The sequence below is a fragment of the Ailuropoda melanoleuca genome, chromosome 3 (genome assembly GCF_002007445.2).
Source record: "Ailuropoda melanoleuca isolate Jingjing chromosome 3, ASM200744v2, whole genome shotgun sequence".
In the NCBI taxonomy this organism is placed as follows: Eukaryota; Metazoa; Chordata; class Mammalia; order Carnivora; family Ursidae; genus Ailuropoda; species Ailuropoda melanoleuca.
Window position 1 is genome coordinate 118,127,738 of NC_048220.1, and position 6,178 is coordinate 118,133,915.

At 45.8% G+C, this 6,178-nt stretch overlaps 1 long non-coding RNA gene across 1 annotated transcript; it reads right to left on the reverse strand.

The window, feature by feature from the left end:
* Positions 1 to 426: 426 nt before the first annotated feature.
* LOC117801594 lies at positions 427 to 4,760 on the reverse strand. Its single transcript, XR_004624320.1, has 3 exons — positions 4,262 to 4,760; positions 3,941 to 3,962; positions 427 to 2,404 (listed from the first exon to the last, which is right to left on the reverse strand). It is a non-coding gene; the product is annotated as an uncharacterized LOC117801594 (long non-coding RNA).
* Between the last annotated feature and the right edge of the window lie 1,418 nt (positions 4,761 to 6,178).

Consider the following 6,178-nt stretch of genomic DNA (forward strand, 5'->3'; position numbering starts at 1 on the left):
CAGTCTGTTTGATTTCTGGAGCTGGAAGTGCTAACCCCACACAGTGGAAATTTCCCATTTGCTAGAGTTGATTATCTCGTCCCACCTCACCAGGAAGTTCTGGGAGATCTTAGGAGAGCATTCAGGCCCATGACACGCTTTGGACCCAGATGTGCTGGATGTCTCTTTGCCTTTGTCTATTTTTATGGAAGGCTTCTGCATCTAAAATTTTGTTTCTGGGGGCACCTGGATGGCTCAGTCGGTTAAGCATCTGCCTTCTGCCCAGGTCACGATCCCAGGGTCCTGGGATCGAGCTCCACATTGGGCTACTTGCTCACTGGGGAGGCTGCTTCTCCCTCTCCCTCTGCCTGCTACTCTGCCTACTTGTGCTCTCTCTGTCAAATAAATAAACAAAATCTTTTTAAAAATAAAATAAAATTTTGTTTCTGAATCTCCACTTTTGACCTAAGCCCAATTAATCTCTCAGTTCACGTCCACCAACTTGTCTTCTAGAGCCAGCCTTATACATGGGAAGAAGCAGCTGCCATCCCTGTGGAGTGCTTTGAAGAGTGTGGAAGCCCACTCTACCCTGTACGGGATGGTCAGTGCGACTAGGCATCCACAGCGTGCAGGCTGCTGTCAAACACAAAGGATGTGGGGAGATGTCCCAAAGAAATGTCCTACTGATCCTTTCAATGGCCATCTGGCTCTGACCTATCTTTCCCATCATATCCCCTAATGTTCCCCAATGAGCATACTTCACTCCAGTCAGGCTCATATTCCACCATCTCTTGCATCTGCCATAGATGCCTCAGAAATAATGATTAAAATTTTTATCTCTCAGAATTCCTTAAAAGAGAAAACAGATCTGTTTGGAGGAAATATTTAAGTAAGCCAGCTGGGAAGGACAGGCAAGATCACTGAACTACTCTTCATAAAATAAGTTAGGAAGAAAAAGGCAACAGGTAAGAGGAGGCTGGGCCCATGTGCGAGGGGACTAAGAGTGATAGCTCTATCTAGTGCTTACCTGGCACTGTTCCCATCTCTCTCTAGAGATCACTCATTTAACTCTTACAACAACCCTCAGAAGGAATTAGTAGTATTATTCCCATTTCACAGATGGGGAAACAAAGGCCCAGAGAGGTTCAGTAAGTTGCCCAAGGTCACTTGGCCAGTGAACGGTGGAGCTAGTGAGCAATAGTAGACGCTAGAATCTGCTTTGAACCACTCTATGCAACCGTCTCAGTGAGTAAGCCTCTGGGCACCATTGAGGAAGGACCACAGAGCAGAAAGCCGCAGGGATTTCCTCAGATACAAGAAGCTGCCAGTGTAAGACACACCGTTATTTTGTGTATTGCGACGAGAATGGGCCAATTATACTATGACACACCATCATAGGAAGACAGATTCTGGTTCGAAGACATCAAATACTCACATTTGAAAAAGATGCATCTCAGATCCGAAGTTGAGTATTAAAGGGGGATTATAAACCTGTTTGCTGGAGAGGATGCCATGAGATCTTCCCCACCTCTCCTTGAAATCCTCAGCGAAGTCTACGTTTCTCATTAATGCTGTTGTGGGTATAGATTCTTGGGGGGAGGTGGTGGCAGGGAAAACTTGTAGAGGTGCCGTGTGTGGAGGTGTGTGTGTGCACAAGCAAGCACACACGTGTGCCCCTCATGCGTGCAGGCGTCGGTGAACAGATGCAGGGCAAAGACAATTTTAGCAAGTTCAAAATTACCCTACATTTAGTGACACAAAGAAAATATAGCTTCATTATTTCTATAATTGCTCTAATCTTTTTCCTGAGCCCTTCACTATACTATGTAGGGATGGAAAATTAAACATCATCCAATCCGATAATTTACACAGTCTCCTAGATACTTCGATCTTGCAGTTTTCCTCCCCCACTCTCCCATTTCTCTCCAAGGCGCCCCTTGAGGACGAGTTTACTTTACCTGGTGGTGGCATGAAAGGGGAGGGAGGTCCCTGACTCACATGATTCATATGTGCAGGTCTCTGTTCTGTGCTCTGGGTCCTCCCTGAAGACCTGGATGCTGAAGTCGGTGGCTGGTGGAGCCTGCTCTGTGCTCTCTTGGCAGGGCCCTGCTGACTGAGCTCCACTTAGGTCCTCACAGGAGTCACAGAGCCCTCATAGACCCCCTGAGCTCCAGCTACATTTCCTATTTGATCTCCATCCTGGGAGCCTCCACGGTGGCCGCACGCTGCTAAGTTCATCAGCTGGTTTTACTCATGGCACTCACAGCACTCCTGCTCAATGAGCCTGGGTGTGAGGTCCTTCCTGTCACCGCCCACTATGTTGAAGTCAGCATATTTAATAAGCTAGCGCCATCTTGGATCTACTGCTGATTCCCTAAGAGGCACACCTGTTGGCCATTACCTGTGCCCAGGAGATAGTAATCACCTGAAGGGGGAACACAAACATTAGATAGACATGCAATTAGTACTGACTGAATTAATGAAGATCTTTATCACCTATTGAACGCGTTAGCATGGGCATTAGTCTTAATTCTAGTAAATATTAAGCCACCGATCTTCTCCGAGGGAGAGAGGGGGACACATGCAGCATGTGCATGTGCTGTTCAGGTCAGATATTCTTCTGGCTGACTCCCCGAGGATAACCTGACCCAGTAGAGGCAAGCATGGCACTGTGTGTGTATGTGTTGGGAGTTTGTCCAGAACTTTGGGTAGTCATGGCTAGAGAAGTGATACTGAAATCTCATCCATGTCCAGAAATCTGGACGAACCCAACAAGAGCTCCAGACAGAGCACCAGGCAGCGCGTCTCCCCCTCTGTAGCCTAGAGCTGCCAAATGTGGAGAAGCCTGTCCAGGCCAGAGAGTGGCCCTTCACCTCTTTCTCCACAATCCTGTTCTTCCTCTTCTCGGAACATCTACCATCTGTCACCACAACTGACCCTTTCCCTCTGTTCAATGAGTAGAGTGTTTGAATTCCACATTTTCCAAAAAAAAAAAAAATCCTCTGAAGGCCAAATCAAAAAGAAAGAAAGAAAGAAAGAAAGAAAGAAAGAAAGAAAGAAAAAGAAAAAGAAAAGCATGTGAAAATGAGCTCTGAAGAGAGAAGAGGACACAGAGGAGCAGTACTGCTCCCCTCTCCCAGGAAAGAGGGCTCCCTGGACCTCACACTTCTGGCCCTCCCCTGACCATGCTCCTTTCCTGCCTGAATGGTCCCAGGCCCACTTCTGGAGCCTTCGTGGGCGGGTTCTCTCCAGGGCAGGCCACGTCTCCAGTGCACACACCCCTAAGCCCAAGAAGGGGCCGAAGGTGGCTATTTGCAGGGATGGACTTGGACGTGCAGGCAGGGATGGACTTGGACGTGCAGGCTGGGATGTCTGCTTGTGTGTGTGGACTGCGCCTCGCGTGCGGGGCCACCAGGGAAGGAGGCGAGGCAGCCGGCAAGTCCACAGGCCCTGAGCCACCACATTCCTGCACAACACTCCAGGGGCCTACACAGTCCTGACTCAAACCTGCCCTCTGTGCAGGTGTATTTGTCAAGGCAGGAGGGTGGAACATATTTTACTTAACAGTTTGTTTGCTTGATTTACAACTTTTAAATATTTAGACATAGTATATGAGCCTCCATTTTCACCTGTGCCAGGCCCCACGAAAGTGAGGGGAGGACCGGGGAAGGGAGGAACGAGCAACTCTCTACATCAAAAAACACCAAACTTGATTTCTCTGGTGTGTGGTGCTTGGAATAACACTTAGTACATGCTCAAAGATGTGCTGAAAGAGAAAGGAAGGAAGAAAAGAGGATCAGGCAGGGAGAGGGAAAGGGAAGAGCTTGTGTTAAACCATTCACATTTCAGGGGTTTGTTTTACAGGGTCAGAAAGGTTGGAAATCAAAGCCGGTCTCTACCATCCCGCTTGCGTGTCCTTGGCTAGTAGGCTATTCGACATCTCCAAATCCCATTTCCTCACCTGGAAAATGGGGAGGCCATGCCTATGAAAAAGAGAAAACAAATAAATATTAACTACTTACATTATTCTCATCATCATCAATTTTTATTATATACTCCATCTCCTTAATCCTATTTAACTTATAAGTCATATTCAGAAGACCCATTTGTTTCAGACAATCTCAGGAAGGTCACTGCTACCGAAGTGCACAACACAGAGGGGGAGCTATTTCATGATCCCCATTTCAGCCCCACTAACATGCTCAAATGCTCCCCAGCCACCACGGCAGATGCTGCCGGTGCTCTGTCCCTATCCCCGGGCAAGGACCCTTTCAATACTCACCAGCCTGACTTCCAATCGCCAGCCTTTCTTTGCATTAGGGCATCCCCAGTCCTCCAGGGCCTACTTTGCCACTTGAATGGGAGGACAGAAGTACCAGAGAATTAATGTCCAGGAAGCAGCCTTCAACCAATGTCGGATGGGAGTGAGTAAAAATACCCCAGCTCTCTCACTCCTACAGTAAGATAACCCCAGGGTACACGGTCTATACTGAATCACAGCAGGATTGCATTATAGTTGCCCTCAGTGGTGACTTGCTGGATAAGGAACCCTTTGGTAGCTACACAAAGATGCATGAGCATGGTCATGCCAGTTACTACGACCAGTAGATGCTCCTTCTAATTGGTCAGTGCTCACAACTTACTCCTTGTTAAATATTTTGAAAACCATCCCTTCACATTTAACCAATAAGTTGCTCCCACAAGTGCTTCTTGAGAAATATCAATATTCTATAAAACTAGATCCAGCAGCAATTTCACCTGAAAAACTAGTAAATATGCATTGTTTCCTCCCTCCTACAAAATGGCATTACAATTCAATAGTTGAATGGAAGAGAACGGACGATAAAAAGATCATTCAATGCTTCCACCCACATCCAAAAGCCAGCAAACACCACAGGTTTTATTTTTTTGGAAATTTTCCCATATGTTTAAATGAGGACCATGACCCTGCACAGTCTGTCAAATAGGGCAGCTGCTCATATGCACTTCTGTACTTGGTGCTGACCTCAGAGCTTGAGAAATACGCTGTCTCAGTGTTTTTATTTATTATCTCATAATCCCTTGGATGGTGACACATTCTGAGATTCTATCAAATATAGTAAGATTGCAATTTGAATGTAATATAACAAAAAAGATAACCTAGATCTGGAGTGGGTGAACGCCAACCCAAACAGTGGCTACACAAGGCAGCTGTTCGCAATTAGGTCCAATTAACACATTTTAAACATGGCAGTGCTGGGAACCTCTTTGAAGTGTGTGGCTGGTGAAGGTTTTTCTTGAAAGGGGTTTCCAAGTAGGAACCAGTCAAAGCCCGCAGCTGAACAACTCAACTTCCCATCTTGACTTAAGTGCCTTGCAGAGTTCACAGATTTAGAGTTCATTTTCCCCGGTTATGTGTATAAATATTTCAAACATGTAATGAAATGTCTGGAAAGGCGTCTTTGCTAAAAAGAACATTTTAAAGCCAGGAAGAGAGAGGAAAGCAAAGACAGGGTTCCTGTGTTCTAAGTTGCATTCTGTCGAACTGCCAATGTCTACTAGAAACAAAAATTGCAAAATATTTATTTATGTAATAAGATATAAGAGCATCATCTACCCTGAAATAAGAGCTCCATGTGGGAAAAAACTTTGTCTCACTCATCACCGTATCCCTAGCGCCTAGACTGATGCATAACAGACCTACAATGGATGCTAGGTGAATGAATGGATGGGTGGATGCTTACTGAGGGAATAAGCAAATGCATGAATGAAGTAATAAAGTGAATTAATTATATACATATGTTTGGAAAACACAAGCTAAAGTCCCTAACCCACATGTGTGTGACACAATGGCACCACACATACACTGAGAAAGGGGGAGAATTGTCTTAATTCTCCTAATTATTTTGCTGGTGCTGCCTGTTTGCGGATCATTTGGGGCTTAAATCTCAGCTTCATGGGGCGCCTGGCTGGCTCAGTCAGTAGAGCTTGTGACGCTTGATCTCTGGGGCGTGAGTTCAAGCCCCATGTTGGGTGTAGAGATTACTTAAAAATAAAATCTTTATAAAATAATCTCAGCTTCATTCTTCATATCTGACATTAAGCTGAGGAACCGTGCCTGGCTTATTTATTAAGTAAGCACTTATCGAGTATTTGAGGACTAGTGACTGAAAAAACTAAATGGTGCTTGGTTCCGCGGTCCCTGACCAGAAGAGGCCCG